General features: G+C 37.4%; 1 non-coding gene across 1 annotated transcript; it reads right to left on the bottom strand.

The window, feature by feature from the left end:
- Positions 1-1330: 1330 nt before the first annotated feature.
- LOC111900336 (small nucleolar RNA R71) lies at positions 1331-1438 on the bottom strand. Its single transcript, XR_002853183.1, has one exon. It is a non-coding gene; the product is annotated as a small nucleolar RNA R71 (small nucleolar RNA).
- Positions 1439-14187: the final 12749 nt, after the last annotated feature.

The raw sequence follows: 14187 nt of genomic DNA, 5'->3' as shown, positions 1-14187 counted from the left end.
TAGTTGCTTAAATTCATGTTATGTGTGCTTAGTGACCATTAACTGCATGAACTTGATAACCTAGTAATTTAGTGAACATTGAATTGCTAGAGCTGGGATCAACCAAAATCTTAGTTAGTAATTGAAGTAATTAATTTTGCTGTGCTAGAGAACATAGATTATGACCATAATTGTGTTTGCATGATAAATCTTACATAGCATATTCATAAGCAAAATTGGTTATGTGTTTAATTGTGTGTGACCATACATAGTTATACATGAATTAATTAACTATTGGTAAATTTAGACCTAAATTACTAATATAATAACAAACAACTTAATAATCCATAATTATTAGCTAGCTATAAGGACGAAGTGGATTCGAACTAGATAAGAGTGTTTTTAATTATTGATTGAAATTGAGTTAAGTTATTCTGATCTTGCAAAATCAGATAAAAACCCATTTTAGCTTGTTAATAATTAGATTAATTTAGTAGTAAATAGATTAATTAATAACACCGTTCCCTGTGATCGACACCCGACTTACCCAAGCTATACTGTAATCTGACTAGGTACACTGACTACAAGTGCATAGTTAGTCTAAGTTTGTTAGGCTATAAAAATTAAAATTAGTGGGTACTTGCGTGCACATCAAGTTTTTGGCGTCGTTGCCATGGAACGACATAGTTAATTATTAGTTTGTTTGCTTTAAATTAATCGGTCCTTTTTGTAGGATAAAACCTGCAAGAAGTTACTTTTCTGTTTTAATTTTTTTTTTCTGCATTATAGGACTCACGACGTGAACCTTTAAGATTCACGACGTGAGAACTAAAGTCCTTAGTTTCGTTTATTTCAGTTCGTTTTTCTTAGTTCAGTTTTACGTTTTATCTTTTTGTCTTATTTAAGGAGTTCATAACCAGAGGTTCTAACACACCTTTGGTACCACCACTTGAAGATCCCGAGCCTACACTTCACAGAAACAAGGATAAGAGCGTGAAAGAAGATCAAACACCAAAGAAGACACCTTTACAAGAATTCAAATCAGTGTTCTCAAAGAAGTCAGGGAAGAAAACGGAGGAGTCAAGTTCATCTTCAAAGAACAAGAGCAAGCTTGAACACTTAGATCAAATAACCGTCCAAGCCGATTCCGCGTACGATACCGAGCCTGAATTTGAATTATTTTAATACTCCCAATATCCCAAGGGAGACAGCTTTGCTAAGGATGCTATCGGTGACTTTTAAGGGAGCAGCAAAAGACTGGTTGAAGGCACTCCCACCTGGTACAATCACCACATGGGCCCAATTGCGTGAGAGATTTCTAGATCAGTTTTGTCCACCCTCCAAAATCTGTAAACTCAAGAAGGCAATTGCCAACTTTGAGCAAAATCCGGTGGAGTCATTATATGAGGCCTGGGAACGCTACAAGGGGTTGTTTAAGGAATTGTACTCAACATGACCTCAATATTCAGCAAGAGATGTCAATATTTTATGATGGGGTGAATGTCATGACTAGACAACTCCTTGATTCGAAGGACCACTAATGAAGAAGAACCCAAATCAGGCCAAGGAGCTGATTGAAGAGTTTTCAAGGCACTCTTTTGAGTATCACAACCCAGGGCGTGATGGAATAAAAGGCAGTGGAGGTACACAAACTGAAGAGATGGTTGCCGTGATGACAATGCTTAGCACTATGGATAGGAGATTGACTCAATTGGACCAATAAATTCATGCAATTCGAGTTGGTTGCGAGAGATGTAGTGGCCCACACTTGACAAAGGATTGCAATATGGATGAATATGGAAACAAGAAAGCTCAAGTATGCTACTCAAGTGAGGACAAGTATGATGAAGATTAGAGAAAACCAAAGAAAGAATGGCTGCCTTACGAAGAATACAAGAAGTAAAAAGAAGAGAAATTTAGGCAAACTGGTCGGGGCTTCTACCAAAGAGAGCAACCACTAGCTGAGAAGAAATCAGCGTCAGAGACCATGTTGATGAAATTCATGGAAGCTTCAGAAAAAAGACATGATGCTACTGACGCTGCAATGGAAGAACAAAGAACTCTAATGAAGAATCATCATGCAATGATGATAGATCTGCAAGCATTAATAAAGAATTAGCAAGCCTCCATCAATAACCTTGAAGTACAACTTGGTCAACTTACCACTTTGGTTAATGAGAAGATATTTCCAAAAAGCCGTGAAAACAAAACTCAATCTCACGTAATGGCCATAGATATTGAAGAAGAGGCGATTTCTGAGTTCCTAGAAGCCTTATAAGTGGAGCCACAGCAGCCCGATCCAAAGCCAAAGAAGCCGAAGCTCGAAATTGAAGAATCTGCTGGAATACCCAGTTCATGTCGTGAGCCCACCATGCTCACGTCGTGGGCTCAGTATGAACAGAAGAAATCCGTATATGTTCCAGCTTATAAACCACCTTTGCCATTCCCGTCTAGAGCTAATCTCAGTCCACTGGAGAGAGAACATATGGAGTTTATCAAGCAATTAAAGGGTATTCCTATCAATACTCCTTTTATTGATTCACTTGCAAAAGTTCCAGAATATGCTAAGTTCCTACAAGACTTGTTAGACACTCGTCAACAATTGAAGAAGAATTCTAAGGTGATTCTAAGTGAGCAAAACTCAAAAGCTATGTTGGGAGAAATACCTAAGAAAATGGGGGATCCTAGACGACTCACTCTCCCATGTGAGTTTGGGAATAATATGAAGGTTTATGCTTTAGCCGACTCTGGGGCTAACATAAATTTGATGCCCTATTCGTTTTATCAAAAATTAAATATTCAGAAGTTGAAGGCTACACAGATGACTATTCACATGGCGAACCGTTCAGTGACATAGCCCCAGGGCATTGCGGAAGATATTCTCGTGAAAATTTGGAAATTTGTTTTTCCAATAGACTTTGTGGTTTTGGATATGAAAGATGATCCTAATGTTCCAATTAGTCTTGGTCGCAACACTGCTGGAGCTCTGGTTGATGTACGCAAGTCCAAGCTCACCTTGAGAGTTGGGAAAGAGAAGGAAATTTTTGGAATAGAAGATGGTTTCCAAGGGAATCATGCTCAAGAAGAGGTTTTCAACATTGATGAAGAAAATGAACTTGAAGAATTAGAGAAGCTCATGGAAGAAGAAATCAAAACAATTCAACAAGTCAAAAGAACAAAACCGAGAGCATCTGTTCCATTTTTAGTTGAAGTCATTGCCTACACGAATCCAACTTCTTGGGTGAGCAAGGAAGATGATGAGATGTCGTGTGATGAAGAGGAGGTTACATCAAAAATAACAAGACCAGTGGTAAAGGAAGAAAAGGATACTATGGAGTTTATGTATGAAGACAAGATAGAGACTATAAGGACCAAACGCAAGCTTGATGGAGACGAGGTCAAAGCAAAAAGGGAAAATTCGAAAAAGGCGTATAAAAGACGAGTACAAGCTTACAAGAGGCATTTCAAGGAGCAAAAGATCCTAGTGGTGGACTCTTCAGATGATTCAACGTAGGAGGCACAAAGTCCAGCTCAAGACTCCTCAAAAAGAAGCGCTTCTCGGGAGGCAACCTGAGTTTCGTTTGCATTTTCTTTCTTTTTCTTTTTAGTTTTTAGCATATTTTTAGTTCTTAGGAAGTCGATCATGTCATCCGAATTATTATCTGCATAATAAATTACCAAGTAAGGTGTCATTAAAACCAAGTGGATAACTTATGGAATATCTTACAAAATTAAATTTGGAGAAATTAATAAATCAGACGTACTTCACGACGTGAACCATTACGGGTTCACGACGTGAATTCGGATGGAACACGGGCATGGTTATTTTATATGATAACTATATTTTTTGTAAGCCTGCCCACTTTCAGTAATGACCCAACATATGCCTTAGCCCACTTCCTACTTAAATGGCCCAATTTTAGATTCCAGACAAAAGTCACGACATGAACCATTCCGGATTCACGACGTGAGTTGTAAATTATTCGGGACCACAGATTAAAGGATAAGGAATCAGTTTGACCTACCACTTTTTTATTCCTCACGAAGTGAAAGCGGTAACTGGTCCCCTCCATTCGATATTGGCCGACAACCACTCTATTTTCCTTTTTTCTTACGTAATACTTCAATCTAAGGTAATGATTCTTAAGTACTAAGTTTAATTCTTCTCTAATAGTTGAACTTAGGTTTAGGGTTTGTTAGTTAGTGGAAATATATAAAATATGCCCTAGAATTCGTGAATTAGCCTTGGAATGTAGATGATTTATGGTCGAAAGTAACATAGGAGTAAACCCCCAGCATTGCATTGGCCGATTTGTACAAGAACATAACAGAATATGACATCGATGACGAACTCACGACGTGAATTCTTAGGAATTCATGACGTGAATTATGGGCTGAACACTTTTCTGTTTCTTTTATTTCTAAACTTGTGGGTTGTTTCTTTTGGTTGTGTTTATTGCTTGTTTTTGCAGAAATAGGACCTAGAAGGGAGGCACCTCTTGGAGTTGCGGGTTTACACCCGTTTTACAATTTTCCCACAACAATGTCCCGAGACATCTTGACCCGATAGAACAACAAATTAGGGTGGCTCTACAACCGAGAGATTGTAGTTTCTCTTACAATCAATTGAACACGGTTGAGGGAAGTCGGGCTCGTGGAAAGGTTGTCCCCGTTTTTGACAAAAATATTTATTAGAGATGGGTATTCATTCACTTTCTCGGGATGGCTCAACCTATTTCGGATCCAAGAGCGGGTGTATAAAGAATTTTGTGTGAGTTTTTATCAACAGTGACATTCCAGGAGACTGTCCTAGACCCACATTGACAGCAAGCTTTGGTATTCCGGTTAGGGGTGAGTATCGGGAGTGCAACCTCGTTGAATTCGCTTGGAGGGTTGGAATATATGATCCAAAAGAGGCAATGACTCCCGAATTTGGTATGTTCTTAAGCGAGGCAGCTAGAGGGTACACGGATGGTGTCACTAGATATGCTTTCTAGCATAATATTGCATCTGGGATTTTTAATTACGGAGTCTCTCCCGAGAGTAGTATTCGGTCCCCTATCCACCGCTTACTCCACCGTTTCATCACATTCTCCATCAATCATAGGAGGCATGGAGATAAAGTAACAAAGAAAAATCTATTCGTCTTATGGTGCATCTTGCATCTCGGAGTGTGTTGCAACATTCCTTATTTTTTTGGCACGTTTTCTGGTCGGGTGTGCACCTAGTTCTCACCCGGGGAGCCCTATTTGTAGAGGCCAATTTATTATGCGTTTGGCTCGCTCGCATCATTTTCTTGTCCTTGATATTACTCGTTCCATGACTTGTGTGGATGAGCATGAGTTTGCCATGGGGTATTTAGAGACCATGTGGGTTGTCAGAAACTTTGTGGCGCATTGGGGAATAGTACCTTCAGATGATGAGGGTAATGAGGGTGATGAGCAGCCTGATACACAACTGGAACAACAACCACAACCACGAACTAGGAGAAGAAACGTGAGAGGAAGAAGAGAAAGAGAGGGCATCCAATGCATCCACCCGCACCCATGGTAGGATCACACATTGGGAATGATATGGCTGGGTATTTTGACCAGTTATCATTGAGCGTCAACTGCATTTGGGGGTACCATGGAGAATGTGGTTCGACACCTTGGGGTGGAACAGCCGCCTCATTTGGGGTATCATTACCCAATTTGCCCGAGGTGGACGAAGTATCGAGGACATGGAGGAGATAGGGCAGGCACTAGTGGAGCAAACGAGGAGGATGAAGATGATTGATCATTTAGTTTTATTTTGTTTATTTTAGACTTGTTTGGTTTGTTTTTATTTTGTTTTTAAATTTTTTTCGATTGTAAGACTTTAAGATATTATGTTACTTTTCTCTTCTTTGGTTGTTAACTTTCAGTTTGCTAAGGAGTCTTGGGGAAGGAGTAAGGTCGAGTCAAGAGTCGTGTTCGTTTAGGCGAGTGTAGTTCAAGTTTAGAAGTTGAAAGTCGAAACCCACAATTGGAAATAAGTGTGGGGTGAGTCGAAAGAGAGGTTATAGTTAGAAGAGTCGTCAAAATACACTGAATTTAGAGGGGTCTTAATTCGTTAAGACGTTGAGTGGAGCATATGTATTTACAAGGAAGAAGGCAGTTTTAATTCTGGTTTACCTAGAATTCACTTCATGACCCTATATTTCTCACGTCGTGAACAAAGTTCCAAGGAAATTCAGAATGCGAGATTTAGCGACTGTACGTCGTGAGCCTGTACTGATTCACGTCGTGAGTTGTGAATTTCGACCATATTCATTTCGTTCCGTTCTTCTTCATTACATGGAATTAATGCCATTCCTTATGACACTTTTGTGACGATTCGATGGGCTGTTTTCTCTAATATGCAATGTGGCGTATGCTTTCCCACATTGTCTACATGATTTGGAGGCTTACACCATTCTCTTTGAAGATTGAAGTTTTGTTTGATGGCTGGTTTCGCAAGTTCAAGTCCAAGTTCTTATCTTTGAAGAGGTACAATATTCGAGATGCATATTTCAACCACACTTTTGGAGATGCTCACGCCACTATCCCAGGGGAGTTTGTTCATTTTTCTCCCTTCTCTTAATTTTTTATATTATTTTAAGCATACAATGTGGGAATTGGATGAAATAAGGGTGGGGTAGGGGTAGAAAAAGTAAATTGCTAGATAATTTGGTAAATTTTAAAATTTTTATTAATAGGATCTAGTAGTAATAATTTGAACTGTACTTGCTAGTGGAATGATCCGATAAGAGCTCAAATGTTTAGTTGAGCCGATATACGTTATAATGCATTTGTGGTCTCCCTTATTTTAGTGAAATCATGGAACAAAAACATAACTCTGCTTAGTTTGAGGAATGCAATATGTTTAGCATCCTAAACCTGAAATGTATCCAGGAAAGATATGTCTTAACCAATAAAGGCTGAAGTTAAGCGCCTCTGCTTAAGAATGTAGGGTTTTGAGGAAAAAAGGAAAAAAAAGTGGTTATACATGTAAAAAAAGAGAGAGAAATTACCGAAAAGTAAAAAATTCTTGAAGAATTTTGGAGCTATCAAAGTATGAAGATCAAAGATCAAAAATTCTAAAGAAATTCAAAAAAATAAAATTGAAGATGCCAAAAATCATGAAAGAAGTGAATTTAATGAAGTTAAAGATAAAAAAATTAAAGAAAAGAAAAATTCAAGAGCTCCAAGTTGTGGTATCTTCTAAAAAGTTGTAATTCTCTAGTTTATGTATCCTTAGGTAGCTTTACAAAAATATCTTGAGGTTAGAAAGCTCTCTTAGGTTGGATTCAGAGGGTTGCATAAAATGAGAATTGTTCGAAAGAAGTGGGTAATTGTTTATGAAGATTGTGAGTATTTAAAGTATGGGGGTCATTTAGGAAAAAGTTTTAGACACAAATGCATGCATTGAGGTCTTGGCATAATGGCTGAGCTGGAATTGGACTGTTCTATGTAATGCTAGTGATGAAGGTTTAAGTTTAAATAAGTAGATTTGCTTGAGGGCAAGCAAAGCCTAAGTGTGGGGTATTTTGATATTGCCATATTTATACATAGTTTTAGGCAATATTGATCTACATTTTGTTTAATATTTTGGTTATTTGCACAGAATTATGGTACTTATAAGGATAAATTTTTATGTGCAGCCAAATAGAAGTATTTTCAAAGAAAGGGACCAGAAGTGACAATACTTGGAACTTTGGGGGCTTGAAGAAAAGAAGAACGAAAAAACACCCAAAAGACGTACTCACGACGTGAACAGTTCATGGTTCACGACGTGAGTAAAGAGTTTTAGAAGATAAGCATACGGGTGAAGGAATCCTTGCTGAACACAATTATCTTGAGTTCACAACGTGAGACTTAAATTCTCACGACGTGAACGGGAAATTTTAAGATATTATAAATACCTTTGCCCATTACGATTTGTGAGACTTTTGGCTAAAGGAAGAGGTTCCAGGAGACGATTTATAGCAGAAGTAAGGTTCTGGAAAAAGGGTTTACAACACCAAAAGAGTAAAAGTCCATAATTAAGTTATTTGTTTGATACTTATGCACATGTTTTCTTATTTGAGTTGTGTTTATGTGTTAGTTGCTACTATGAGCAGCTGAATCTAGCTACTCTTATCTAGCTAGATGAAGCTTCTAACTTATGAATAGCATAATTTTGTATGGATTTATTAAGTTGGTGAATTGCATGTGTTTGATTTATTGTTACCTAGCATGCTTATGTTGTTGCTCTAGTTGCTTAAATTCATGTTATGTATAACTTAGTGACCATTAACTGCATGAACTTGATAACCTAGTAATTTAGTGAACATTGAATTGCTAGAGCTAGGTTCAACCAAAATCTTAGTTAGTAATTGACGTAATTAATTTTGCTGTGCTACAGAACATAGATTATGACCATAATTGTGTTTGTGTGATAAATCTTACATAGCATATTCATAAGCAAAATTGGTTATGTGTTTAATTGTGTGTGACCATACATAGTTATACATGAATTAATTAACTGTTGGTAAATTTAGACCTAAATTACTAATATAATAACAACCAACTTAATAATCCATAATTATTAGCTAGCCATAAGGACGAAGTGGATTCGAACTAGATAAGAGTGTTTTTAATTATTGATTGAAATTGAGTTATGTTACTCTGATCTTGCAAAATCAGATAAAAACCCCTTTTAGCTTATTAACAATTAGATTAATTTAGTTGTACATAGATTAATTAATAACACCCTTCCCTGTGATCGACACCCGACTTACCCAAGCTATATTGTAATATGACTTGGTACACTGCCTACAAGTGCATAGTTAGTCTAAGTTTGTTAGGTTATAAATATTAAAATTAGTGGGTACTTCTGTGCACATCAGTAGAACTTTAGTTCTCTGCATATCATTTGAAATTAGTAGGATTTCATCTCTCTCTCTCTCTCTATCATCTATAATCAATAGAGTTTTACTTCTTTCAATTTCATTTGAAATCAATAGGATTTCAATTCTCTCTCTATCACCTTAATCAGTAGGATTTCATTTCTTGCTCTATCATCTGTAAGATTTTAGAAATCTATCGATCTCTCTAGAATTTGGAAATCCATAGGATTTCAGGAGCAAATTACACCAGTGCACTATAATTCGATACGAATCATATGTGTTTGTTTATGACTAAGTATTTACTTGTACATTTCCTATCAACAATATTTATGCTTCTGTATTATTTGATACTTGTGTCGATAGAAGCTTTATTTTCCTATAAGTTTTGAAGTATAATAACCCATGAATCATGCCAACTTTGCAAAGCTTACCCAATAGAAGTAGCAAGCGGTTGGTTAGAAATCACTTTAGAAATACTCACCAATTTCGTTCTCGCCCTAAATAACGACGTATTTCACGTCGACCTAATCCCTATCACCATTATAACTTCTTGACAAAGGATTTATCTGACCAAGCTTCTCGCCATGGGGAGCTCCGGTATTGTTTGTCAAAAAGAAGGATAGATCGTTCAGGATGTGCATCGACTATCGAGAGTTGAACAAACTTCTTATCTAAAACGGATATCCGCTCTCGAGGATCGATGACCGGTTCAACCAGCTACAAGGATCATGCTACTACTTAGGATCGATCGAAGATCCCACTAGCATCAACTCAGATTTTAAGAAGCAGATATTCCAAATAAGGCATTCAGTACTTAATATGGATAAGTTCAAAATCATGTTTAGTGACGACATATAATATATTCACAAACCAAGGAAGAACATATCTAACACTTGCAATTAATTCTAGAACAGTTAAGGAAAGAGAAACTTTATGTAAAGTTCTCTAAATGTGAGTTCTGGAAGAACGAAGTGCATTTTCTCGGTCATGTGGTCAATAGCAAAGGGATTCATGTTGATCCCGAAAAGATCGAAGTGGTTAAGGATTGGAAAGCACGAATAAAGAAAACCAAAGTACACAAATTCCTAGGGCATGCAGTATATCACCGAAGATTCATCGAGAACTTCAATAAAATAGCTATGCCTCTCACCACTCTAAATCAGAAAGACAAAAAGTTCGATTAGGAGACAACCGAGAGTCTGCCTTCAAGAAATTGAAACAACTGTTATGTAGTGCACCAATTTTATCTCTTCTAGAGGGAACATAAGACTTTGTAGTATTCTGTGATGCCTCTCACCAAGGGTTGGGATGCGTATTGATGTAAATGAATAAATTCATCGCATATGCATTCAAACAACTTAAGACAAATGAGGCCAACTACACAACCTATGACTTAAAGTTAGGATTTGTAGTGTTTTCTTTAAAAAAATTTAGGCGCTGCTTATACGGGACGAAGTGTACTGTGTTCACCAACCACAAAAGCCTTCAACACATCTTTGATCAGAAGAAGCTCAACATGTGACAACGAAGGTGGGTTGAATTGCAAAATGATTATGAATGCAAATTCATTATCATCATGGTAAAGCAAATGTTGCACCAAACACTTTAAGTAGAAAAGAAGGAGCAAAACCACTTCGTGTGAAAGCTCTAACCCTAACCATCCACTCCAATCTCACCACCCAAATTCGAGATGCTCAGCTGGAAGCACTCAAACCCGAAAATATCGTTGAAGAAAACCTATAAGGAATGGACTAACAGTTCGACCTCAAGGAAGACGGAAGACGGTATTTCATGAACCACATTTGGACTCCAAAGGTTGGTGAAGTAACGAGTCTAGTTTTAAACCAAGCTCATAATTCAAGATATTCGATCCATCCTGGATCAAATAAGATGTATATCGATGTTAAGAAGCTTTATTGGTGGCCCAACATAAAGGCAGAGATTGACATATATGTCAGTAAATGTGTGCCTTGCTCCAAAGTCAAAGCAGAGTACCAGAAGCCATTAGGTCTAGTCCAACAGCCGTCAATCCCGGAATAGAAATGTGAGCAGATAACTATGGACTTCATAATAGAGTTTCCAAAAACTTTAAACGGTTATGACACCATTTGGGTAGTGCTTGACCGTTTGACCAAGTCCGCCCATTTCCTAGCCATCAAAGACACTGACAAGATAGAGAAACTCACCAGGACCTATCTCAAGGAAATAGTCAGACTACACAGTGTGACAATATCTATTATCTTGCACCGAGATAGAAGATTCACTTTCAGATTTTGGAAATCATTGCAGATGTCCCTAGGAACCAAAATCGACATGAGTACTACATCATCCTCAAATGAATGGACAGAGTGAAATAATGATACAAACTCTGGAAGACATGCTTCGTTCTTGTGTGATAGAATTTGGTAATTCACGGGATACTCACCTACTGCTATTTGAGTTTTCATACAATAATAGTCATCACATTAGTATAAAGGTTGCTCCATCCGAGGCCTTGTATGGATGCAGATGCCTTTCTCTGATATGTTGGGTAGAAGTTGGAGATACTCAACTAGCTAAAAAATACGTTGGAGATACCCTACTTACGAGTCCTGATATCATCCATGAAATAACGGAAAAGATTGTTCAAATAAAGGAATGATTGAAGGCCGCACGTAGTTGTCAGAAACGTTATACTAATATGAGATGTAACCCCCTAGAATTCAAAGAAGGAGACCGTGTCCTAATAAAAGTTTCACCGTGGAAAGCTGTCATTAGATTTGGAAAATGAGGTAAAAAAATCCCTATTACAATGAACCTTTTGAAAACCTAGAAAGGGTTGGTCCAGTGGCTTACAAACACAAGTTACCTCAAGAGCTCAAAAAAGTTCATGACACCTTCCACGTGTGTAATCTTAAGAAGTGTCTCTGATGAGAAACTTTTCATTCCTCTCGATGAAATCCAGGTCAACACTAAACTTCACTTTGTGGAGGAACCAGTGCAGATCATGGATCAAGAAATCAAAACCCTCAAACAAATCTGCATACCTATAGTAAAAGTCTGATGGAACTCTCATAGACGGCCGGAGTTTACTTGGGAAAATGAGGATCATATGCAACAAAAGTACCCGCAATTATTCAACAGTGCTCCCTCCACTAGTGGAACAAAATAGTTTAAATCATAGTAATTTCAGTACGAAATTCCTTTACTGGGGAAGTAATGTGACATCCCAAAAATTAGGTCAAAAACTATAGACAGTTAGTTCACCGTGATCCTCTTTGTAATCTGACATATTGAGCTTTAATGCATATTTTGAAAAATATATAGTATCATTAAAACTATTATACGATACATGATGGTATCTTACTTCCAATTGTGGAAAATCTCAAACGAACAAAACAGGTCAAGCTACAACTCTAGTGAATACATTTGAAAAAACTAAAATTTTGTATTAAGTGGTTGTGAGCAAAGAAAACACTCTAGTCTCGTAGTACATGTTCACATGTTTCCAAAAATATAAAGAACGTCCAAAATGGAGTTTGTATGCAAAAGATACAACCATTATAAGAAGCCAAACCAATATAATACTGATTTTCTTAAAACTACTAAAAATTGTTTCTATCCGTTGAAGCACTTGCATACCTTAGATGGAAATTCCGAGAGCATTTTTAGACTCAGACTATGGTCTAGTATTCAATACTCAAAATATTTTTAGCAAAAATATTTGCAAAAGTCAAAAAATTGGACGTTTCGGGTCAATTAACCGCAAATCTTTAAACGCGATTTCTCAAAGTTCTACAACTCGAAAAATTAATTCGTTCGGTTTTGTGGAATCCTTGAACTCTACTCTATCATACGCCACTTTCAAATTGGGATTTTGAGATGAAAATCTAGAAGCATTTTTGGGACTTTTTGACAGTGTAACATCACCATTTTAGTTGCTAGCATGCATGAGACATGATCAAAATCAGCCAATGAACCCCTCCCTACCCCCCGTCCGCCTACCCCTTTGGAGTGTACTCTTCCCTCTTAGTACAAACATGGTTACCTTGAGTGTTTCACTCAATTTTAAAGCATGGTTTGTTGCAAGCTTAGATACATTGCTAGACACTATAAAAAGAGGCCTTTGGCTCTCCATTTCATCACACCATTCACCAGCCAACATTCCCTCACTCTCACCTGTCCATTTCCCTCTTTTCTCGGCCAGAAATCTCCCACCGGAAATAGACCTTCTACCACCAAGAACCGTCGGATTCCACCCCTTCTCCACTTGTTTTGATAACCAAAACCACCCCTACCACCTGAAGCCCCCTTCCCTCTCCTCCCTTACACCGTTAACTGCCAGAAAAAACCAAGATAGGGCTGCCGGAGCAGCCCCATGCTATCGGATGCCAAATTAGCCACCTCTCGGCCACCACCACCTTATACCACCTTTTGTGTTGAAAATCTTTTATGGTGTTTTTCTAGTTCTAGAGTCAAGTTTTGGTGTTATTTTTTGGGTTTAAATCAATTCCAAATCGGGTTCAAAGTTGGTTGCTAGGTTGGTGCTATCTCGACGTGTTCCTAAACACAATCACATTCTCACGTCTAGACCGAGTTCACACATTTAAGGTGAGTGCTTATGGCCTCATTTTAAAGTTTATATATATTTCCGGGGGGGGGGGGGGGGAATACATGTGATCACATATTTCATTTATGCAAAAACACTCTTGAAAAACATACTACAAAATCCTATCATTTTATGTGAAAAATTCTGGTCCATTGAAGATTTGTTTTGTCCATTTTAAACCCTATGGTTTACAAAACCGTTTTGTATGCAAGTAGCTCGGATCGATAGCTTTTCTTTGGCTACTCATACATGTTCATATGATCTTTATACAACTTATTATGATTTTTTCAAGCCCCATATATATTTAATTAGTCTCTTTTGATCACAAAATCAATTCCAAATTAATTCTTGATCAATACTAATTAAATAATATGATTTCATATTAATATATTATAACTTATAATATATGAATATAAATCAAAAATAACCTTTTTCTCTTGTCAATCCAATTGTTCCAATGCCATGCAACCCAAATAGACCATGTTATTCTCGAGTCGAGTACATACCAATAATAGTTATGGGCATAGACATCTAGTCCAATAGTCTCACACTTGGATAAGTCTAAGACTATTATTCAAGTATGACTCCAAGACCCCGACTAGCAACCGTAGCTCTTAAAGTCGCTATCAAACTCTGACCTAGTCAAATGATGTGTCCAGTAGATAAGGGATCAAATATTCCTCCATTCTAGATATCATATGGACTGAGACATGGATTATAATCATTCTCT

Source organism: Lactuca sativa, chromosome 4, assembly GCF_002870075.4.
Source record: "Lactuca sativa cultivar Salinas chromosome 4, Lsat_Salinas_v11, whole genome shotgun sequence".
NCBI lineage: Eukaryota > Viridiplantae > Streptophyta > Magnoliopsida > Asterales > Asteraceae > Lactuca > Lactuca sativa.
The sequence above is the reverse complement of the archived record's forward strand: the minus strand, read 5'-3'. Positions and strand labels throughout refer to the sequence as shown.